Source organism: Panthera uncia (genome assembly GCF_023721935.1).
Source record: "Panthera uncia isolate 11264 chromosome C1 unlocalized genomic scaffold, Puncia_PCG_1.0 HiC_scaffold_3, whole genome shotgun sequence".
Lineage (NCBI taxonomy): Eukaryota > Metazoa > Chordata > Mammalia > Carnivora > Felidae > Panthera > Panthera uncia.
This window is the reverse complement of record NW_026057584.1, coordinates 3,971,203-3,995,978: the sequence shown is the minus strand read 5'-3', so window position 1 is coordinate 3,995,978 and position 24,776 is coordinate 3,971,203.

Here is a 24,776-nt window from a genome sequence, read left to right as displayed (position 1 = left end):
GAGGAGGAGGGGGAGTTGAGAAGAGGGAGGAGGGGGAGGAGGAGGGTGATGGGGAGGAGAGAAGAGGGAGAAGGGATGAGGATGGGGAAGGGGAGGGGGAGCAGGGAGGAGGCGGGGAGACAGAAGGAGGAGGGGGAGGGGAGAGGAGGAGGAGGGGGAGGAGGACACCCAGGGTCAAGCATCCCAGCCCACAGGCCTCTGCTGCACAGGCTCCCGGGGAAGCAGGCCTCAGGCTGTGCTCATGAGAACTTCGCCACAGTCTTGGCTGTGGGGACAGGCCAAGGTGGGGGGGGGGTGGGGCTCAGTGTGAAGCGGTCGCATGGACCGCCAGTGCAGGACAGATGGCCCTGTGTCCCAGCCATCACTCCTCTGCAGGGGCGCCTGCTTCCCTTGAAGAGAGATCTGGCTGGGCTCCCAGGGATTCTCCAGAACTGAGAGGGCCCTCGGAGGGCTCCCCAGGTCTGGGCTTACTAATTTTTTCCTTTTTCCTTTTTTTTTTCTTCCCTTGAATGTGACTCCTGCCGGGACCTCACTCAGTTTATTTACCAAGCACTGATGGCGTTCTTGTTCTCTACCAGCAGCGTGTGGCCTCCAGGGCTGCGAGACGATCGCCGGTCCCAGGAGGCTTATCCCCACTCTTCAATGTGAGCCCTTCGTCCACCCCCATTTCTCTATAATTCTCTCTCCTGAAAAGCATTCTCTTCACTTGCTCTGCCATATTGGCCCTGCCTTAAACACCAGCTTAATTTTGTCCACCTTGTCCCCAGCACATCTTTTTTTTTTTTTTCGGTGAGATGAAATATGGCCTTGGGAAGAAGCCCTGGCTTTGAGGCCTGAGACGTCCCACCTCACCCCTGCCCCCTCCCCATCTTCAACAGACTCTGTGACCTTGGGCAAGTTCTCTAGCCTGGAAGCATCTCCATGCCCCCCTTTGTGGGACCCCATGGTCCCATGTGGGACCTCTCTGTCTCTGCCCCTCCCCTGTTCACGCTCTGTCTCTGTCTCTCTCTCAGAAATAAATATTAAAAAAAAATTTTTTTAAAGAATAAATGTGACCTAAAAAGTAAAGCAGAATATAAGATGTCTTTTAACATTGCAAATACGATAGTAGAATAGAATGTTCATGGGAGAGCTGGAAGACAAAGTCAAGGAAATCTTCGAGGTAGAAGAAGAGAGAGAAAGAGAAAAAATAAGAAACGGAGGTACGCTATTGGAATGTGCTGAATAGTTTCTGTTTCCCCTCCACACCTTTGTTCCCGCCCCCCTCTGCTCTGCACCTGGGAGCTGACCTCTAGGACCCACCCCCAAGGGGACCCCAGCCCTCGGCTTCCAGCTGGATTGGCCAACTGGGAGATCCAGGAAAAGAGGTCTTACTCTCCTGGAAGGCCCTATCCCCGTGACTCTCTCTGATTCTGGAAGCAGCTCTCTCTCCCTCGCTCTGGGGGTTATGGTCCCACTGTTTCACCTTCGGAGCATGCCCAGGCCTTTATAAATTCTCCCTTTATCGAATCCTCCCGAAATTAAGAGCATACCCTCTGTTGTCTCCTGAGTGCTAACTAATCAGAGCGCTAGAGAAGGAACCACAGAGGAAACAAAGAGGAAGAAAATTACCAATGAAACATCCCTAAGATACTTTACCAAAATTTACAATCTCGAGCCTCCAGATTGAAGGGATCCACTGAATGCAAGGTACAGATAATTAAAAGGAAAGAAGACCACTCATATGCATATTGGTTTGAGATATCACAACAAAATCCCAACCTTTTCCAGAGGAAAGCAGCCAGTCAGGATTGAGATTCTCAAATGGCATCAGACCCATCTGGATCGATATTGGGAGCCGGGACACAATGAGGAAATTACAACTTTAAAGAAGCAGAAGTTCTATAACCAGCCAAGCTGTCAGTCATTCTTCTTGAGAGCCCTGCTGAAGGGTGTGTCCAGCAAAACAAGGGTCCAAACTGAGAAAGAGAGACCTGGGATTTGGGAAAGAAGGGATCCCAACACACAACATGGCAAGGGTCGAAACCTACTGTGGCCAGGAGCATGGTAAGTTCCAGAAAACTAGCTTCTAGGGGAAATAACACGACTGTTACATTCTTTCAAAACATTTAAGCATTGGAAAATAGGATTTGCTGAGTATTTGCGAGGTCAGATAGATCATTTTCAGAACGTAGTGAGAGATATGTTGAAAACCAAGGCAATAAAAAAAAAGACGCAGTTATGAACTCAAGGAAAAACAAAAAGTTGTGTAAGACAAGATTCAACAGTGAACACGATTTTATCAAATCCTAGGATTTAACCATATTGGGAAGATGAAACAGGGAGCAGTTTTCGAGTAGGGTGAACAGAGCTAGTCCTTATCAATTCCAGATCCTTAACCGAGAGACAACATCTAAGGCTGAGCACCCATGAGATGCCAGGGCAAGCATAGTATTTAGAAATACAACAGGAAAGAGAATTGTTAATTTTGTTTAATGTTTATTTATTTTTTAGAGAGAGAGAGACAGAGCGCGAGCAAGGGACAGGGGGGCAGAGAGAGGGAGACACAGAGGCTCCAGGCTCTGTGTTGTCAGCACAGAGCCCGACGCGGGGCTCGAACTCACAAACTGCAAGATCGTGACCTGAGCTGAAGTCGGCTGCTTAACCTACTGAGCCACCCAGGTGCCCCAAGAAACAGAATTTTTAAAGGTCTGAAAATATTATCTGAGGGCGGGAAGGTTTGAGTGATGTTGGGAAATGAGTTTTCGTTCAATCCTTGCGGCCCTGCTTAGTCTCCTTAAGCTACGTGAGTGTACTACCTTGAAAAGAATTAAAATTAATTTTTAAGAGTGTGTTGGGAGAGAAGGAGGAGGTTTGGAAGAAGGTTCTGGCCAACCAACATCAGATGCTGCCATGTGGGAACTCAGGCTTCATATGAACAAAGACAAGCCAGAGGATGCCTGGGTGGCTCAGTCAGTTGAGCGTCTGACTTTGGCTCAGGTCATAATCTCGAGGTTTGTGAGTTCGAGCCCCATGTCGGGCTCTGCGCTGACAGCTCAGAGCCTAGAGCCCGCTTCGGATTCTGTGTCTCCCTCTCTCTCTCTGCCCCTCCCCCACTTGTGCTCTGTTTCTGTCTCTCAAAAATGAATAAATGTAAAAAAAAAAATTTAAACAAAGACAAGCCAGAAATTCTGGTTTTCCCATGAAACTTCGTGATTTTAAATGGTAGTAAATAATTCAGAAAAGACTTTAAAACACTGTGAAGGCCAAAAACCAACATAAAAATACCACGTCCACAGCCTCCATGCACCTCGGGAGGGCCATTGTGATGATGCCCCCAATTATGATTCTTGGACATCATCTGTCTTGGCTTCTAGGGCTGCTGTAGCAAATCATTGCAGGCTGGGTGTCCTAGAACAACACAAGTTTAATCTCTGACAAAGGGTTCTGGACCAGAAGTCCCAAATCAGTTTAACTGGACTGACGACAGGGCGTCGGCAAGACTGGCTCCCTCAGGAAGCTCTGAAGGGAGAATCTGTTTGTTGATTTCCTCAGCTTCTAGAGGCACCTGCGTTCCTTGGCGCCCGGCCCCTTCCCCCCTCTGCAAATGCATCATGCCAGTGTCTGCTGCTGTTGTCACATCTTCTCTGGCCCTGACTCCCTCCCCCTCTCTTAATGACATCGGGCCCGAGGGCGATCCAGCAGAATCTCTCCCTTTCAAAAGCCTGAACGGAATCGCATCTGCAAAGCCCGTTTGGCCACGTAAAGTGACATTCACAGACTCTGGAGATTAGAATGTGGCTATTTTGGAGGAGCCGTTCTTCAGCCCGTGGCTCTTGACCACTGAAGGGTCATGGGAGCGATTCAGTGAATCACAGATGGCATTCCTAAACGTGACACAGAATAGAATAACCAGAGGCACCACCCTTGGTAGGGGTAGGTCCTCCTGCATAAAATAAAACGCGCATCAGTGACGTTCGTACGTTCATCCGCATACACAGCACACGTGTGTAGAGAGGACTCCAAGTTCGAAGCTGGGCGGACGTTGGAAAACCACTGGTGGAGAGCACCTGACGGTACATTTTGCACAAAGTGTGCAGTGAAGAGAGGGAAGGACTTTCAGGGAGGCAACCGGGCTCTGCCTCTCCTTGGCTGGGTGACCTTCAGGAAGTTAATTAACCTCTCTGAGTCTGTTTCCAAGACTGTGAAAAGGGGATAATCACACGGTGGCCCAGCGCCATGGAGACCAAATGAAAGACTGAGCATCCTCTGGAGACAGAGCATCCTCTGCGCTCTGTACCGTAGTGTCACTGGATTGCCTTTGATGAAAAAGTCTCGCCAGGAAAGACTTGCCATTACCCCCGCCTTCCACCAGATGGCATCCTTGAGACACAGGCAGGTGGCTGTGGGGGGGGGGGGGCCCATGGAGGCGGCGGGGTTTAAGGGACATTGACTTCAAACTTTAAAGGGTCAGGGCCTCCTTGCAAAGGGTCATCCGCTGTAAAGACTGGTTGTCCTGATTTACTCCTCCTTCCCAGCGGCGAAACCAAGGAGGCGTTTCCTGTCCTCAGGGCAGTTGCCCAACACTGTGAACAGTCCCCAACAAGAGGGTCAGATGATCAAAGAAGCCCCTGAGAATCCCCCTCACCAGGCAAACCTTCGTCAGGGGTTCCTGGACCAGGTGCAGTCCTGCCTGAGTCGTCCCTGAGCGGCAGGATGGAGTGGAGCGAGGGACCGCAGAGAGGGAAGGGAGGGTGTCACTTCTAGGGGACAGGTCACCTGTTGGTTGGGTTGTTTGCATCTGGATGCATCTCAATGAGGACATTGCATCTCAATGAGGACAGTCCCCATCAGCAAAGACACACACACACAGAGCAAGCTAGCCCCTGAATGCAGGGTTACTGCCCTTTCCTTCCTCCCTCCACCCCCAAGTTTCTGGAAAGAGAAGCATATGTCCTTGGGTCTACCTACTTCCGTTGTTTATTGACTCCCACTCTCAAGCCACAGTTGCACAGACCCAGGATCCTTTCCCTGGGGGCCTCCTGGTTGCAAATTCCACACCTCTGCTCAGCTCCCTGGCAGCACAGGCCCCTCCCTCTACGAACTCCAGGTCTCAGCCAGCTCCCGAGCCCCTGTGTCCTGGCTCCTGAGCTCCCCACACCCTCGCACCCACCCCTGCTCCCGCTCAGCCTCTAGGCACTGCCCTCCTTCTCCTGTGCAGCTCCTGGCTAAGTGCCTTCTAGGGACCACCCCACTTAGACTTTAGGGCAACCTCAGGGAGAATCAGTGTCATGCCCATTTTACAGGGAAGGAAACAGAGGCTGAGAGCAGTGAGTGAGTCTGCAGATCACACAGCCAGCAGGGCTGGGGCCCCCAGACCGAGGTCCTCCTCTCCCTGTGCACCTGCCCAGGGCACGCGGACAAGCACAGCTAACCAGACATGCGTTCTGACGTGGCTTCAGGTTATAGCGAGCATTTCCTGAGGCTACAGGCTATTTCTTCTTCTTTTTTTTAACGTTTATTCATTTTTGGAGAGAGTGACAGAGCATGAGCGGTGGGGAGGGACAGAAAGAGAGGGAGACACAGAATCAGAAACAGGCTCTGGGCTCTGAGCTCTCAGCACAGAGCCTGATGCGGGACTCAAACCCATGAGCTGTGAGATCATGACCTGAGCCAAAGTCGGATGCTGAACCAGTTGAGCCACCCAGGCGCCCCCCCCCCCCCCCCCCGAACTGTTTCTTTTTTAAATAAGGTTTGGGATTTAACTTAACTGGAGGGTTCTTTAGACCTCTACATACACAGAAGAAGAAAGACAACAGCTGCCAGTCCCAGAGAACAATTTTCCCAGGATAACACGGCCCTCGAACTTTACACGGATGGTGCTGGGACATCTCCTTCCTTCTTCCTTTCCTCACATTCGAGCGCTGTAATTAGAAAAGAATTCTGCCGTTTCCCACACTGCCCATAAAACGGCCCTTGAGGGGAACACTGGTCAGTAATAAAGACCACGTGACGGCCTGTGGTTTGTGTGTGAGGAGTGCCCAGCAGGACAGAAAATTAAGAACAAATAGAGACCTGAACGCACTGCCCGCCCACCACCTGTGAAGCAGGGTTCTGGTGTTCCCCGAGCTTCCTTTCAGGAACACCCTCTGGGGCGGTTGTTCCAGAATTTGAAGCTGCTATTTGTGGCTGGGGGGGGGGGATGCGCATGCAAGGGGGAGGACGCTTTACAAACCCCATGCTCATGAGTGTTCAGGGGGCCGAGAGCCTCAGAGAGGCCCGGGGTGTCCAGACGGTTCTCATTTCCCCGGGTAACCATGGAAAACATGAATCAGAAGCCCGGGCCCCGCTTGGGGGGCCGCGGTGTGGGGGCGCCCGGCTGTGAGTCAGAGGCCCGGCTCTGCAGGGGCCGCCTTGTCATTTCACGTCCAGGGACGGGTTTTCCCTGGACACCGGGTCTGCTCTCTGGGGACCCTGCCCAGCCGGCTCCGGGGGTCCCGTGCCCTGATGTTCCAGATCAGCAGTGATGACAGTTGATGGAGGACGTCTTGGTGACAAGCCTGTGACATAAAGTAGTGTCAAGGATCGCCAAAGCAGCCGGGAGGACGGTGCCTCTCGACCCACTTCGCAGATGGAGAAAGCGAGGCTGGGGGCAGCGGCCCCGCATCAGACCCTCCCCAGGTTCTTCCGCTGGCGTCCACGCTCCTGATGCCCCGTCAGGAGCTAACTGCGCACAGCTCTTTTGGTTTTTCAGACGTTGTGATCACTCAAATGCTTCTTTTTCCTTTTTTGTTTTTTAATTGAGATATAACTGACACATACCATTGTATCCGTTTCAAGTGTATGAGCCTAGTCAACGTTCCAGTCCTGAGCGCAGCTTTGAAAACAACTCTGAAATGACCCTGTGGTCCCCAAGTCCAGCCTTTTCCTGTGGGGATGGCCACAGGGATGTGGTGAGGTCACCCTGAGTGTCCAGGGGTGCCCCGTGCCCACTCAGCCCTGGGCTGGGAACACAAGCGTTCTCCAGCCTCACACACGTCTCCCAGCTCTGCCCTCAGCCTCCTGCTTCCTGGAGAAAAGAGGGGGCCGGGTCTCTTTCCCGTGCCCCTGCCCAGCCACTCTGCTGCTGTGACCCGAGTGGAAGTCCTGCCTCTACGGGCACAGTGAGGGGCCCCTGGGGTCAGACCAGCAGCTGGGGGTTTGACCCACTGTCTCTCAGTGGCGGGCACTGTCACTGTGCCCACTTTACAGGCCAAGAAACTGAAGATCAGAAAGTCGGTGAATTGTCATGGTCACTAGGCCTTGAAGCAGCAGGGCCAGGATTTGAACCTTGAGCTGATAGCTTCAGAGTACTTCTGACTTTGCCTTCCTCCTCCAGCCCTCCACGGCTGACTGTAGGTGGGGTGGAGAGCACCATACTGGTCCCTATAGGATTAAAAAAAAATGTGCTTTTATGCCACTGCTCTGGTATTTCACCAAGTCCCTTCTTGCTTGAGTTGGCATATCCTAAAGCTGTTTACTCTCCCTCGCAGAGAACTTTGTTATGCAGAATGGTGTCTCAGCAATTCTTAGAAACCTGGGCTCTCCCTGCTGTTCTAGGCACAGACAGCATGTCTTATCTGTAGATAGAGCATGGGGTGTGTCGCAGCAGGTTCAGACAGCATCACAGGGGCTGAGAGTTAAAACTCAGGAGGTTTAGGGGCTCCTGGGGGCTCAGTTAAGCATCCAACTTCAGCTCAGATCATGATCTCACGGTTTGTGAGTTCGAGCCCTGCATCAGGCTCTGTGCTGATGGCTCCAAGCCTGGAACCTGCTTCGGATTCTGTGTCTCCCTCTCTCTCTGCCCCATCCCCACTCACGCTCTGTCTCTCTCAAAAATAAATAAACAGTAAAAAAAAATTTTTTTTAAATAACTTAGGAGTTTTTTAAGGCAGCTATTGAACACAGTCATTATTCTAAATTAAATCATACACATTTACAACTAAATAATTATCAACAAAGATAATAAGTTACCAAAACTTGATCACTTTTTAATTAATTTATTAGTTATTATTATGTTATCTATGCATTCACTCTGAGTGGTCACATGCTATATAAGGGTGTGATGCTGTATATCTTTTCCCAACTCTGTGTTCAGTCATAATCATCTTGGTAGCTTAAAATTAGCCATGGTGAAAGTTCTTCCACCATGGAAATTGGCAAGCAATACCTATCAGGTATTTTTGGTGTTTGCTTTTCCTGGAGAGCTGGGTGGACACATTTACCGGTGCCCCACTAGACAGAGTGTATATTCAGCGTCTTCTGTATTGAGAGCAATAGTTCCAATAGCATCCATCTAAGTCAATGTGGATGGAAAGAAAAACCCCAAGTCTAGAAATCTAGGCTTTTGGAAAGTCTAACTAAAGATTATACAATTGTAGGTGCCCCTGGGTGGCTCAGTCGGTTAAGCGTCCGACTTCGGCTCAGGTCATGACCTCACGGTTCCTGGGTTCGAGCCCCGTGTGGGGCTCTGTGCTGACAGCTCGGAGCCTGGAGCCTGCTTCGGATTCTGTGTCTCCCTCTCTCTCTGCCCCTCCCCTGCACACTCTCTCTCTCTGTCTCATAAATACATAAACATGAAAAAAATAATAAAAATTTTTTTAATTTAAAAAAAAAATAATTTTTTTTCTAAAAAAGATGATAGATTGCAACTGAAGACGGGAAATAAGTTATCCTTACAGCATTACTGCGGTTGGCCTCGGGAGAGATCGACACCCTCCAGCGGTGGCCCCGGGGGGAGGCCAGCTCTGTTATAGTCGGTGGCACCCGTTCAGAGAATCACCCCCTCAGCCCGGATGAACCAGACCAGTCCTGACGTCACGTGCACCAGCGAGAAAGTGGACCCAGTTCTGGGCTCTGGGGCAAAGGAAGTTACGAATTATTTCTCTGTGGGACCACCTGCCACCACTCTGCGCTTCGGTGGGCTTTCGTCACGAGACTGGCCCAGTCGGTGGCACAGAGTTGCAGTGACCTTGGAAAACACCGTGAAGACGCTTTCTCTCTGACGCAGGGGCAGTGACACATAAGGACCTGGGGGCCTCTGCAGCGGAGGGCAGGAGTACAGGCCAGGCCCCCGGGGCTTCACCTGAGTCCAAGGGGATAGTTTTTAAAGGAAATGCCAGATAATAACCGGAGATCTCCTAGGATGCCCTTCTCAAAAGCTTTTGTTGTTTCGAGAAAAAGCTTAAATTTCATACTGCCTGGTCTAACGTCACAGGTAGTTTGCAGTGACCTGCTTAGGAACACAAGGAGCCTGAACAGGCGGGGCTGGGGGGTCCTGGAGAGGAGGGGACGGACGCTCACCTGCATGTGCGGGATGGGGCCTGGCGCGGCCATTTTGGATAATGGCAGAGATGGCTTCAACAGGAAGCCTGGCCTCCCAGGCCTCCTTCAGAGTGGCTCTGGGGAGGCCCAGAACCGCTTCTGAGATCTGAGAGTGAGGCCCGCTTATCAGCAGCGAGGGAGGCTTTGGGGCATGGCCCTCAAGGATCACCCAAAGCTCCGTGAGGACGCGTCAGTTCCCTAAACACATGGACCAGGAGGACACGGAGGGACAAGGTCTCCAGGGCAGAGGGCAGAGGGGGCTGCATGCTGGGAATAAGTCAGATGCTGTGCAGGCTGGGAAATGGCCATCTCCAGCTGCCAAGGGCGTCAGGAAGCACCGGCTCAAGCACGGGCAAGGACCCAAGGGAGGAGCCTCTGGGCCTGGATCGGCGGTCCCAACGGGGCCACCACGGGGGCCAAGGTCAGCAGTGAAAGCCAGAGGTGGAGGCCCTGGATGGTCATGCTGAGGCTGCAGGGGGCTTTGTGAAACGGGGGAGAAGCTGTTCTCACACCCAGCGGGTGTGATGGGCCCCAGCTGCCCGTCCTCGAAGGCGCGGCGACCGCATTTTCCAAAAACCGTAAACACATCTCTGACCTCGTAAGTCCACCTCTAGGAGTGAGGATGAAATGCCCTTTGTGGCATGGTTTGCAACAGTGAAAGATAAGAAATAACGGTATTCCAAGGACGAGTGGACTGCCCAATGCGAAAGATCCAATTTCTGGAAGCCCGCTTGTTGCCAGGAAGATGGTAAGAGGTGGGAGGGAGGGAGGGGGTGCACGAGGTTCACGTGTGAGGCTCAGAGAAAAGCAGAGGTCCTCCAACAGTCTTAAAATGCTTTCCTTTGTTTTGAAGTATGGGGGAGTCTTCGTTCCTTCTTCATACATTTCCTTCTAGAAGACGGTTTGTAAAAAGTCAAAGCAAAGATGAGGGAGTCCTGTGCCAGGGAAGGGAGACGTCAGGGAAGGGGAAGACGTGGGTGCCCCGGGGAGGCTGCGACTAGACACGCTGAAGCAGATGTGACTCTTTTTCCCACACCCCCCCCCCGCCCCAGTGGGCCACCCCCAGGTCCTTTGCACACTGGAAAAGGACTTACCATATAACTGCCCGTTCTTAATTGAGACCTGTCCTACATAGCTTAGTACAGAAACTTGGATCAGATCGAGAGTAAATATTCAGCCAACATCACATGAGAAGTCATGAGGAAGAATCAGGAAATGCAAAACGTAACTTCTACCCAATGATTTAACCGCAGTGTTTCACATCGTTTCCCTTCAGAGCCTCCTTCACTTGTCTGAATGATGAAAGAAATCTCCCCAAAGACTAAACGCTGGAGAGGGATGGGAGGGTTTGGCAGGGCAGAAGAGAAAGCGATTTAGACCAGGATGCTGAAAAAGTTCTCTCCCTCTGCCACGGGGCTTGGCAAGGGGATGGAGGGCGGGTCATCCCTGGGGTTCTTACCAAGCAGCCAAGGGGAGGCAGGAGGCCGGTGAAATGTGGCCCTTCTGTGACATCTGGGCTTCCTCTGAGGAAGGGAGGCCAGGCCAAGCCTCAGTGACAGCCCATGGCTTAGGTGCTCAATTTAAGGAGGTTTTCTCAGAGAGTCACCCGCCCTCACTCAGTTGTCCTAGGGTCCAAAACACCCACTGTAGACACTTCTTTAAATGGAGTCACTGGAGACCCTTTGACAGGTGACCATGTGACCTGGAAGATCACCGATCGTGATCAGGAGAAAGAGAACAGGCCTAGAGCCTCAGTGAGGGCAGGGACACAGACGGGGACGGGTGGGGAATTGTGACAAGTGGCGGAGGGGATGGGGCTGGGGGCCCATTCGGTGACTTCAGCGGGGTGACGCCTGGGGCCAAGAACAGCATTTAGGGGTCTGATGATGTTGGAAAACCAGCTGCACACTTTTGCAAAACTAGTTTTGGCTGGTAGCTTTCTTCTTAGCTCCTCTTAAATTTGGCCCATTTGAAAAGATGAGAGGGAGTGCCTTGTTGTGTTTCAATTAACAGTACTTTGGATTTCCCCCAATGACCAGTGAGACCGCGCATCTTTTCAAGGTTGCTAGCCATTGGAATACATTCTGCCCTCAGCCGACCACCTGTGTCCTTTGTCCACACTTCTGTTAGGGTGTTTCTCTTGCTGTCCACTGGTTTCTTCGGGATTGAAGGGTTTCTTTATAGGCCAGCGCTTCAGCGGAATGTATGTGCTGCATATGGCGGCTCCTATCCAGTGACTGTCCTGACGTTGGCATGACTTTTTCCGTTGCCCAGAAGCGTTCAGTATCTACTTCATATTTATCTTATTTGTCTTTCCTTTCCTGTGTGTTGGGGAGGGGGAGGGGAGTTTTCGCTAAGAAATGCTCCATTCTCCCAAATCTCTTCTACAGTTTTTCTAGTTATGCTTTTCACATTTAAGTCTTTAATCCAATTGAATAGCCAATTGTGCCCCACTCCCTCTTCCTTCTCTACTGATCTGTGAGTGCAGACTCCATGTTCCTGGGGTGGGGGTGGGGGTGGGGGGTCTCTCCGGCTCAGTTCTGTCCTGTGGCCACATCTGTATTTCCCCAAGTCAGCTACTCATTGGTGGAAATACCAGGACTTTATAGTCAGCCTCAATATTTGGTTGGGTGACCCCTTCCATCTTATTATTTTTTAAAGAAGTTGGCCATTTGGAGTCATTTACTCCTTCACACAAATTTTAGAAGCCACTTGTCATACCCATTAAAAGCCCTGTTAAGGGGCTTCTGGGTGGCTCAGTCGATTGAATGTTGGGCTCTTGATGTGGGCTCAGGTCATGATCTCACAGTTCGTGAGTTTGAGCCCCATGTCGGGCTCGGTGCTGGCAGTGTGGAGCCTTCTTGGGATTCTCTCTCCCTCTCCCTCTACCTGCCCCCTGCTTACTCTCTCTCTCTCTCTCTCTCCCCCAAAATAAATAAATAAACTTAATAAAAAATTAAAAGCCCTGTTAAGAATTTTATTGGTCTAGCATTCAATTTACACGTGAATTTGGGGAATATATCAGTCTTCCTACAAATACAATCTTTTCCCTTATCTATTGTTTTCCTTTTCTTGCCATTTGTGTGATGCATAGTTCATATTCCCCAAAAGAGGTTGACGATTTTCTCTCCATCTTTCTACTTATTCCTGTGTCCTTTATAACCTCATGTTACCACAGATGAGATCAGTATTTACTTTCATTGATTTTGCTATTTGTTTTTGCTAGACTACAGGAATGCCGTTGCCTTTTGCATATTGATTTTATGTCTGAGAATCTTGCTGAATTCATTTTTTAAAATAATAGTATGCAGATTCTTTTATTTTTTTTCTTTTTTGAAGTTTATTTCTTTATTTTGAGAGAGGCAGAGAGTGCCGGGGGGGGGGGGGCAGAAAGAGAGGGAGACACAGCATCCGAAACAGGCTCCAGGCTCTGAGCTGTCAGCGCAGAGCCCGGTGCAGGGCTTGAACCCATAAACCACGAGAGCATGACCTGAGCTGAAGTCGGACACGTAACCTACTGAGCTGTCCAGGCTCAGTCTTTTAATTTCATGTGTCAATGATCTGATCACCTGTCAGTAATGATAATTTGGTTTCTTGTTTTCCAATTTTTTTACCTCTTAATTTTTTTTTTTTTTGGCCATTTTAATCAATGAGAATCCAGTAAAATGATAAATTAAAGCTGTGATATCAGGAGAATTTTTTTTTCTGGTCTCTAACATTTAAGAGAATTAAAGGGAATATTCCCATTGCTTTTCCATTAATGTGAGGGCTGCTGTGGCAGATGGCCCTGTTCAGATAACAGAGGCTCTTCTCCTGGTGATGGTTTCACCAAACGCTGTATATATGTATGTTATATACAGAGAGATGATTGTATTTTATAATGTTTAGCAAGTCTGTATTATTGGTATAAATACTTTTTTAAAAGTATCTTTTGATCATACTTAAAAAGAAATCTTTTAGGGTCACCAGGGTGGCTCAGTCAGTTAAGCGTTTGGCTCTTGATTTCGGCTCAGGTCATGATCTCATGGTTTGTGAGCTCAAGACCCAAATCAGATTCTGCACTGACGGTGTGGAGCCTGCTTGGGATTCTCTCTCTCCTCTCTCTCTGCCCCTCCCCACTCATGCTCTCACTCTCTCTCCAAATAAATAAGCCAACATTTAAAACGTAACAAAAATTTAAAAAAAAAACATCTTTTAAACACACTGTTGGACTCCTTTCGCTTAGATTTCCTTTAGGATTTTTGTATTTATGTTCCTAGGTGCGTTTTCAATCATTTCGTCCATGTCTGATGTCAGTGACCTAACTCACAAAATGAGTTGGAAAGTATTCCCACTGTTTCTAGTCCCTGGAATGGTTTGGAAAACTGGGCTAATCTGTTCCCCTCATGTTTGGTAAATCTCCCTGTAAACTGTGGAAAGTGAGACTGGCCCATATACTTCTCTGCTATATTTTAAAGTTAAAAGTCAAGTATGAGTCTCTTTTAAAAACCGGTTTGATCCACTTTCTCTGAATACTGACCACATCCGACCCACCACCTGTGTCCCTCGCCTGCTAACTCTCTGCCCCCTCCTTAGCTGAGGGCTTACGACAGAGATGCTTTTTCCCCCTGACCCCTTTGTTTTCATGTGCCCCCCCATCCTAATTCTCATTTCTGTCCTCATTTCTCGAAACTCTTACCCAGTTACATTCTGCCTTTTCATTTCCCTGTGCTGAATGGTTCCTCCGGTCTCCGAGGACCTTAACCTGGTTGTCAGCGGTGTCTGACCTCCCGCGTCATCTCCCCATTAAGTTTTCCCTTTAAACGACTGTGTTCTCTGGCTCCTGAGCATCTTTTCGGTTCTGTTTTTAAACGATGAGCTTTTCCTTTCTGGTTTCTATGTCCTCTTTTATCTCTGTAATCATTTTAAATATGCCTTTGGTGGGGGGTCATCTTTAATAGATTGCCCTATCATTTTTATTTCTTGGACTAAAAATCCTACTTTTTATTGCATATGCTGAACTTTCCTTATGGTGGTAAATTTCCCTGTGTACCTTGTCTTTTTTATCATCAGTGGGCATGGCTTCGTCTATCCAAGACTCCCAAACCCTGGGCTGGGCAGAGTTCCTCTGGCCCGGGTAGCTGTCTGCTTCAGGGTCTCAGGGGATGCTCTGGGTCCAGACCCATCCCTGTGTCCCTTTCTAGGCTCAAGATCCTCAGGTGATACAGGTCACTCGACTTCTGACCTGTTGCAGGTGAAGTCGTGAGTTGAGATTACATCTCGGGGGCAGTTTTTCTCCGACCAAAGGAAAGGCTTCCTGGCCGTCTCTCTGGTGAGCAGAGTTATTTTTGTCCCTTCTTCACACAAAGAACAGTCATTCAAGGACCCTGCCTGATGCACAGCATCTCCCTCCGTCAAATGTGCCCACGTTGTGTCTCCTGCCCTATGTGGACACAAAACCCAAATGCAGGGTTCAAGCCTCTCTGTCCAGACTGTGCTGGCACCTGTTGTAGAGGGCCATCCTAGCTGGGAGTTCTCTGTACATTTGAGGTGTCTGATGATTCTCCATCCTGCGGGGGGCACGGCTATGCATTCACCGTGAGCATTTTCTTCTCCTGATGCAAAACCCTGAGCTTTTGTAGTGTGAGACGTGGGAGTCAACATGGCATGTGGGTCTACCTTGCTTCTGGGAGTCGCCCTTAGTCACCCGTCAGTGTCCTGGAACTGTGTCCACATGCACCGCTCCACCAAGCGCCGGCAGGCCAGAAACACCAGTGACTCCTCTGCCGGATTCAGTAGACCCACATTCATCCTTACGGCGGTGAGGTTCACACACACCCCGGAGAACATTGCCCTCATGGCTTCTGTGACACGCCTTGGTTTCCCTCCAGTCCCGCTCGTCAGTCTTTCTCCATTTCCTCTAAGAGTACATTTGTCTCTTCCAGGCTTATCCCATACCTTAGCGCTGGATCGTTTCACAGACTCACAGTTTTCCTTTTCTTTTCCGAATGTCACAAAAGTCGTCAGGGTCACCTCAACGCTTCCAAGGAGTCTAAGAAATATTTGAATTGCTAGGTCATCTACAAACATACGCTTAAACACTCAGGGATCTGAGGCTTCAGAATTTCACCCCAAGGAAAACTTAAGGTGAAAGAAAACAAAAAGATTAGGTTGGGTATGTGAGGCAAAGATTTTCATGTTCTCCTTTTCCTATGAACTTTGTAAACCAGTGTATTGAGAGAGTGGGATTCAACAGAGTGAAAACCAAATCTAATTTTATTCTTAATTCTGAGACCCCTGAAAACCTGGTCTCTTGAACCTTTCTTTCTACCCCTGTATTAAATTTGGGGCAAAACTTCATTGCTTTTCCAATCATTAGAGATAATAAAGGGGTAGTCTCTTTTTCCAGGCTTCGAGAAGTTAAGTGCCGAGTAATATCAAGCCTTCAAACCCTGGTCTAATTTAAAGCATCCTCCTTTCTCTCTGACAAGCGTAAGCCTTGGGCACCCATCAGGCAGGGACGAATTTGGACTGACTTGCTTTTCATTTCTCTTCTTCCTTTTGCATTTCTACTCTGACCCCCAGAGTCGCCAAGCTCTTCCGGGGCCGGAGTCTGCAAGACAGGCGTGAGAAGGGGGTTCCCTCTAAGGGATCAGAACAAACACGTTTATGTCCTTCACCTCTCAACCCCAAAGTTTGCACTGTCTTCAGTCAGTGCTGGTTCTCAGCTCCACCACCAGGCCACAGCCTCCTGTCTGGATTTGTCCTGCACAAATCACATCCCACCAGTCTCAGCATCCATGACACTCCATGGGCCAAAGATCCCTCACCCGGCTGCCGGTGAATAAAGAAAGATGCATCATCCCTCCCATGGCTGGAGGGTGCAAAGTCACAATTCTAGAGAATTACCTCCAAAGAATCTTGTCTTTTATATCTGTCACCTGTTCTGACTATCTGATAAATTCTTTATTATTATTATTATTAATTATTATTGAAGTAAGCTTCATACCCAATGCACAGCCCGGCCCGGGGCTTGAACTCAGAACTCTGAGATCACGACCTGAGTTGAGATCAAGAGTCAGATGCTCAACTGACTGGGCCACCCAGGTACCCCTGGGGCTTTTGTTACTCTTACATTATTCTCAGCTTTCAGTGACTTTGGAGAAACAGAGACACAGAGGGCGCCCTTAAGGCACTGTCACAAGTGGGGTGCCTGGGTGGCTCAGTTGGTCAAGCATCTGACTTCGGCTCAGGCCATGATCTCACAGTCCACGGGTTCGAGCCTGGAGCCTGCTTCGGATTCTGTGTCTCCCTCTCTCTCTGCCCCTCCCCCCACATTTCAAAAAATAAAATAAAACGCTAAAAATAATTTTTTTAAAAAGACACTGTTGCAAGTGATGGGTGGAAATTCTGCTTATTACATTCCTTCCAAAATGTGATCGCTAATGAAAACACTATCATCCCAATTTTAAAACTAAACGCACAGCTAAAGATCGACAGCTATATTTAGTGATTTGGATAGCACACTAAAATTTGGCCTAGAAACTTCCACATTACGAGAACTAAGCCGTATTCCAACAAACACCAGTGTGCAGCAGCAACGACTGCATACCTAATGCTCCCTCTCTCCGAAAGTGGTTTTGACAAATAAAATCCCCTTGTGTCAAATGGCCCGAGCTTAATCCACTTCTATAACCCTACTTACAATTAGGTTAAAAAAAACAAAACAAAAAGAAAGAACGCCTCTCCAAATAACCTTCACTTCTACTCAGCCTGAAAACCACGAGGTTTTTGCCCTGAAATGTTAGCCCCGATGTCGTTCCAAAGAACCACGAGACACTAGACGCAGATACGGACGGGGTCTTTGTCCTGTGTTATCTTTGCAGTGGTCCCGTGCAACAGTGCTGTTCTCTTTTTCCGTGGAAAGTAAATGTGGTTAAGGAGGGTTGATGCATTTGCCGAAGATCACACAGCTAGTGTGCAAGCGAGGTTACATGGGACACAACGCCTAATGACTGAAATTTACATTTTGTGGAACTCCCCGAAATATCGCCCAAAACTTGCTAATAAAGCTAAACTGAGGTCATTGGGATTCGCTGCAGGAGGGATGCATAGTCTGGACAGGAAAGGGGATTCAGAGTTGGGGTACCTGCAGCCTGTGGGGTCTGCATACAGCTGGCTCAATGCAGATCTTTTAAGACAGGAAACTGGTCGGGTTTAGGCAAAGCTTGTGACTTCTGAGCTCTTTCTTTTTTTTTTTTTTAATTTTTTTTAACGTTTATATATTTTTGAGACAGAGAGAGACAGAGCATGAACGGGGGAGGGGCAGAGAGGGAGGGAGACACAGAATCAGAACCAGGCTCCAGGCTCTGAGCTGTCAGCACAGAGCCCGACGTGGGGCTCGAACTCACAGACGGTGAGATCATGACCTGAGCCGAAGTCGGACGCTTAACTGACCGAGCCACCCAGGCGCCCCTTCTGAGCTCTTTCTAATCATTGTCTCTCTTGGATAAGCACATGCCTTTTGCCCTATGGTCCAATTCCCAGATTTATGCTGACATCAGAAATCCACTCAGGCAACTCTCAAGTTCTATAAAAGGCTGCAGAACCAGACCCAGGAGAAGCCAAGAGGCACCACACCATAAGCGTCCCACCAGGAGCTGTCTGCTCACATGGGCCTGGCACAGTGGTGCCACCAGGCTTGGCTTGGCACTGCTGTGGTGGCCTTTCATTGCTGCGGCCAGGACGGTTCACAGCATAAAGCTCAGGTACAGCCGCCTGATTTGCTGTCCCATCTCTGGCTGCCTGGGCACAAGGTAGAGTCCTGCTTCCCACCTGTCTGAAGATTCTCCCCAAATATACGGTAATTTAGATAAGGAGTCTCAATAACAAATCCCTATTTTAATGGCACACTAAATGTATTCACACACTTATCTGAGCATTTCTCCTTCAGTCTCACCTAAGGGTGTTCTACCTGGAATTAATGCTGCTTCTACCTATGATGATAATAGATTTAGCACTTAACTCCTCCCTATATCTATCTCATCAGAAGGCCACAAGTTTTGGGTTACTTTTCTGGTGATTCTAAATATGTTAAACACACACACACAGACACACACACACAGACACACACACACATGTGTACCATATTATCTCATTTTTCCGGGGAAAAAAGTGTGTGTCTCTATATGAGGGGAACAGAGAAAACCATTGTTATTCAATGTTAATACCTGTCTGTAACCACTTCTTTCTTTTTTTTTTTTTTTAAATTTTTTTTTTCCAACATTTTTTATTTATTTTTGGGACAGAGAGAGACAGAGCATGAACGGGGGAGGGGCAGAGAGAGAGGGAGACACAGAGTCGGAAACAGGCTCCAGGCTCCGAGCCATCAGCCCAGAGCCTGACGCGGGGCTCGAACTCACGGACCGCGAGATCGCGACCTGGCTGAAGTCGGACGCTTAACCGACTGCGCCACCCAGGCGCCCCTAACCACTTCTTTCTTAATAAGTCATTTAAGAAAAGCAGCAACAGTGACATCTGCAGGGGCACAGACGTCTAATGGCACCACTGTCACTGGCAGAGACTGGAAGAGACGGCTCCTCACATACCCACCCCCGTTTCCGCACCCAGATCACGAGGGACCCAGGCGGGGCTGTGGTTCAGCAGAGCATTAATGTGCTGAGTACATATGAGAGCATATGCAGTACGTGGGAGTTCACAGAGGGGTGGTGTTTGAGGGGAGCTAGAGGCGAAGGGGCCGTAAAACAGAAAAGGTTGACGTCTTTAGGAGACAAGAGGTTACTCAACGGGACGTGCGAGATTCCTCAGTTGCCCACGAATTACCAGGCCTATGAATCCCACAGACACCTAGAGTGGGCCGGGAGAGTGAAAGAAAACGAAGGGGGCAAAGCTGTGAAATATTGAAAATAATAGCTTTCACCTAAATTAGAAGTGCGTGTGCATGATGAAATGTATGTCTGTTGTAACAATACGTGCAAACACCAAGTTGTGTGGGAAAAGACAACAGGGTGGTTTGACTAACAGGGAAGGGAAGGAGGTTTGGTGGGAAAAAGGAATGAATGGACAGACAGGTGGGTGGATGGATATACGGAGATATAGATGATAGATAGATAGATAGATAGTTGATAGATTGATAATAGATAAATGATAGATAGTAGATAGATGGTAGATAGATGATAGAATGATAGGAAGATAGATAGATAGATGACAGATAGATGGACAGACAGACAATTGGGGGCCTAGCATGGACTACTGATAATAATAATGGTCCATGAACTAAACAGTGTGACTAACTCAAACCTTTGCACCTGAGGATTAAGAAAACAATGAGTATATTTGGGATAATGATGCAACCATTCCCTGAATTGCTTGGGGAAAAAACTGAGCTACATAGCAGAGGGACCCAGGAAAAATGGTCCCATCCTGCTCCTTGGCAGATTCCCAGACTGGTCAGGAGGAACATGGACTTCCCACCACATGTGGGATGAAGTCCCAGACGGTTTTATTGGAATCTTGAAAGACAAATTTCCTCATCAGACATCTGGTCTTCCTGTCTGTGTGTGTGAGAGAGAATTTGCATATCACACAAGCAGAGCTTGAGTGGAACATTCGAAACCACTGGGAACGGTTATCTCAAGAGACTGGGGGTGTTGGGGTGGATTCCAGCTTTATTCTGTATTCTGTTTAAAAAGTTTCCAAGGAACACGCATTACTTCCTTAGCAACTCAAACCCACTCAGTGGATCCATTCAGTTCTGGGAAGGATTTCCCCATTTTTGTGGCAGCATTTGGATGTGGCTTTAATGTCGAGTGATTCCCCGTGGGTGTCACTCCATGATCAGCAAAGAGAATGGAGAACAGAGAAAAGTCTAAGGGTTGGCATTGCAGCCATCAGCCCATCAGCGGCTTCCTTTCACAAAGCTTGCTATCTTATCTTTTAAAAAGTAGTCCCGCGTGTTCGACTCTGGCTGTTCCAGCATTTACGTCTGGCCGGAATACACCATTGATGGAGCCGCTTGAAATCACAGAATGGTTGGAGCTCTCACTGCCGGGGTAATGAAAATGGGGCTCTAACCATCTAACTTTTCAGAAGTTCATGGGAACAACTTTCTCCAGGAAGGCCGCTGGTGTACGAAAGCAGCTTCCCGTTTCTTCACCGTGTACTCGGTGGCTGGACTCTGATTGTTCCCAAGTTTCACCATTTCTCCCAATGTTGCACCAAACTGCAGGAGCCAGATTCCCTCAGGATCACGTGGGCTGGCCCCTCCAGGATTAACAAATGTATTAGTCAGGCAGTGCCTCCCCCGCTGCAGACAGGGACGGGCTGTCCTGTCCTGTCCGTCCGTCCCCTGCACGTCTTCCAGACCACATCCAGGCTTGCACACAGATAACAGAATGGAGTCTTCCCAGAGGTCTCCCTCCTGCACCGAAGCGAAGAGCCAGCGGATGCTCAGCATTTCTGGCTCGCCACTGACCGTGGGGCTGGTTGTGCAGACAGCTCAGGAGCGGAGACGCCGCACTCTGGACCCGGGGGGCCTCAGGTTTCAGTCTCTTTGAAGCTAATTATCAGTTGATTGATAGGAAAAGTGGTTTGCAGATAAATGACCTGAACGTTTGATGGCTTCATGTCAGTGGGAAACATTTCATCACAGATGACACCAGGGGCACCAGACCAGTGTGGCCTTGTGTGCGTAAGATGATGTGGCAAAGAAAGAGCGTAGGGTACAATTTTGGCTTGGGGCATCATTTGGACATGGGATTAATTACTATCTTGTTTTGACTCATTTCGGAAGGTCCTGGGGGCAGTGGCAAAATTGTCCCCCAGGTGCGAGCAGGGCTAGTGTGATGTGGTAGGGGGCCTCATCCCCAGGGAAGCCCAGGGACATCACTGGTGCCCATGAGATCATTGGTGTCAAGCTCCACGGGCATCAAGAGACCAGGACTTTGGGGACATCAGGGAGGCTAACTGTTCCCCTCTTCTCCCCACATCCATATCTGGTCCATGGAGGCAGGAAGCTCTGGCTCTCCACCATCGCTGGAGGATCCAGACTAGGGCAGGAAAGAGAAGCATTCCCAATTCTCCCTCTGTCCACTTTCCAGCCCCTTTCCAAGAAAAAAGGGGTCAGTGACCTGGTCAGAGCAGGAATCTCTTCGGTCACATTTGGACTATGTATGAACTGCATGCTTGTATCCTCCCCAAGTTCATAAGTTGAAACCCTAACCCCCCACAGGATGGTATGCAGAGATGGGGTCTAACCCCCCACAGGATGGTGTGCAGAGATGGGTCTTTAGGGGGCTCCATCCTCATGGGGGCATTAGTGGTGCCCTTATCAAAAGAGACACAAGATAGTTTGCTTCCCTGTCTCTGCCACGTGAGGACACGGCAAGAAGGTTTCCATCTGCAAGCCAGGAAGAGGGTTTTCACCAGGAACCAAATTGGTCTGCACCTTGATCTTGGACTTCCTTGCTTCCAAAACCTTGAGAAATAAATTTCTGTTGTTTAAGCTGCCTCCTCCATGGTATTTTTCTGTAACAGCCTGAGCTGACTGTCACTGATGGCTCTGTAGTATGTGGTCAACCCCCACTCATCTAGGTCTTTGGACTTTAAATGGCTTCCTGGTTTGTGAGGCAAGCACACCAGCCCATACAGGGTCTTTGGCTCAGTTCCCCCAACCAGCTGGTCAAGTGGACTTCGAGTCTGCTCCAGAGACACGAGGTGGGGTACAAGAAGCTCTCCTTGGGGTTTCCTCACTCAAACCACATCCCTCAACTCTATGTCAACCACAGAAGCTTTGCATCTTGTGGGGGATAGGGAAGAAGGTGACCAGGCAGTTGCTCAGCATTAATGACCAGAGTTGGTTCCCCATTTGGGTCTGGATTCTTATGCGAATCCCTCCCTGGGAGGGTTGCTGGACAGAAGGACAAGTGAATGGCAGGATTTGGGAATCAAAACTCATTTTCCATGACTGCCTATGCAAGTAGGTGGTCCGGGACCTGGGGGGTTTGAATGCTGGTCGTGTCTCGTATACATCCCCCAACAGAGACATGACTAACGTCTGGCATGAGTCGACAGCCTGAGGCAAACACACACAAGCACAGGGAATGGAAATTTTATTGGTTGACTCACTCAGGAACCTGAAACTTCAGAAAAGCTTCTCTTCCTACAGCAAACTTGGACAAGATGGGGGGAGAAAAGGACATACTATCAGTAAGGATGTAGATTATTTGACCAACACTGTCAAACCACCTAGGCCAACTGGCATTCATAGAACTCTTCATCTGATAACTGCAGAATACGTTGCTGTCGAATGCATGTGGAATTTTTACTAAGCGGGCTCTGTAAGTCAAATAAACCTCCAGAGTGAAATCTTATAGTCTGTTCCATAATCATAACAGAACTGCATTTAAAGTCAGTGAAAATAAAAGATTTAGAAAATTTTGAGCATCTCAACAACAGGTGAAACAATGCTGCCGAGCTGAAAGAAATCAGACCTGTGTTTGCCCATGAGATGGACCAGAAGGGGCATGAAGGAACTTTCTGGGGGATGGAGAAGGTCTATGTCTGGATGGGGTGTTGCTCACACCGATGCACAGACATTTGTCAAACGTTGTTGAACTGTACACTTAAATTATTTGCATTTCACTGTGTATAAGTTTTCAACTCAATGAAAAGAACGTAACAGAGATCTCCCTCCCACTTACAGGCTGTGACAGTGACACTCTATACATAGGGTGACCTTATTTCTTCAGTATGCCTGTTGTCACAGCATAATTATTACAAAATTCCCTTTCACACCTAAAGTGCTCTGATTTACGGAACAAACCTATGGTCACTCTGAGGAGTTGGTTCCCAAAGAGCGCCAGAGGCAGTGAGATGCTCCAGTGGCCCCTGAAGCAGGAGAGGTCAAGCCCAGACCCGAGATGGACATTAGATTGGACAGGGAGGGGAGGTGGGCTGGACTTTTTTGAGCAAGGGTCAGTTTGGGGGACCTGGATTTCATTGGTTTCATATCCATTGCTTCGGGGCCCTCGCACCGGGAAATCTGAAGCACGTGTTAAAAACAGTAACGCAAAACGAGATGTAAAACTGACACCAGAGCAGCAGGGCCACCGGCCGGGTCGTGAGCAGTGGCAGGTCAGAGAGGACAAGGGGCCCAGGGAAAGATCCGAGGCCAGGACTCCGGTGGCCAGCTGGGCAGGTTGTCGGAAGACACAGGCGGTCAGAGCCAAGTGCAGAGAACGGGGAAGGAGCGGAGAATGTGCCTGGCATTGTCGGGAGGGGACACCCCATCCTCCAGAGAAAGCGGAACCTTTGAAGTTACCCCAGAGACCCAGACAAGAGGCCAAAAAGAGACCCAACAGAAACGTGAAACACAGTTGGCTGAGCCCAGGTCTCAGTCCCTTCCAGGAGGAGCTCCACAAGACAGCCGTGTTCCTCGGTCTTGACTAGTGTATGAACTGCTTTCAAAGGGAAAATGCCTGCAGAGTTCCAGGAAGAATTACATTAGTTGTATCGTAACATGATTCAAATAAACATTTAGCATCATGTTATTTAAGCATACAAATATGCAAAAACATAGGTGTGGATACAAATCCCTAACACGTAGAGCTCAAATTCCATTATAAAACCACACTGAATCGACAGAATTATATTAATTTGACGGATTTAGGATTTGTAGAAAGGATGCTTTCCTGGTGGTGATTCGATTCACCACCGATTCTCTCCATTTCCTCATTTCCCTCCTCCCATCTGTATAAAAGGCCAGAATTTCATTTGCCTTCACTTGGAATAAATACATTTTTTACCCTGTTCTTTCCTCAGTAGTTTATAGACAAATTAAATACAACAAATAATATTGTAAATAATATCTCAAACGTGGGCATGGAAATCACGTGACAGTATTAGCATAATGTTGTTCACGTACTCCAGGATATGTGTATATGTTCATTTCTTTTTTTTTATGTTTGTTTATTTTGAGGGAGAGAGAGAGCACACATGAGTGGAGGGGGGCACAGAGAGAGAGAGAATCCCAAGCAGACTCCTTGCTGTCAGTGCAGAGCCCGACATGGGGTTCGAACCCATGAACCATGAGATCATGACCTGAGCCAAAATCACAACTCAGATGCTTAACCGACTAAGCCTCCCAGGTGCCCCATGTTAATTTTGTTATATTGTCACCATCTCAGGTTTTAACTGAGAAACAAATACCCCCAAAACAGAATTTACTTATTAGCTCATAATTCTGTGGACTGATAATTTGTACTGAGCTCAGCTGGGTGGTTCTTCTGGTCGTGCCATGGCTTTCCCAAGCAGCTGCAGTCAGTTGGCAGATCAGCTGAGCACCACTGGGTCCCAGATGGCCTCACTCACATGTGTGGTGCTCAGCTGGGGGTGACCCCTGAGCCACACACGTCCAGCATCTAGCTGGCCAGCAC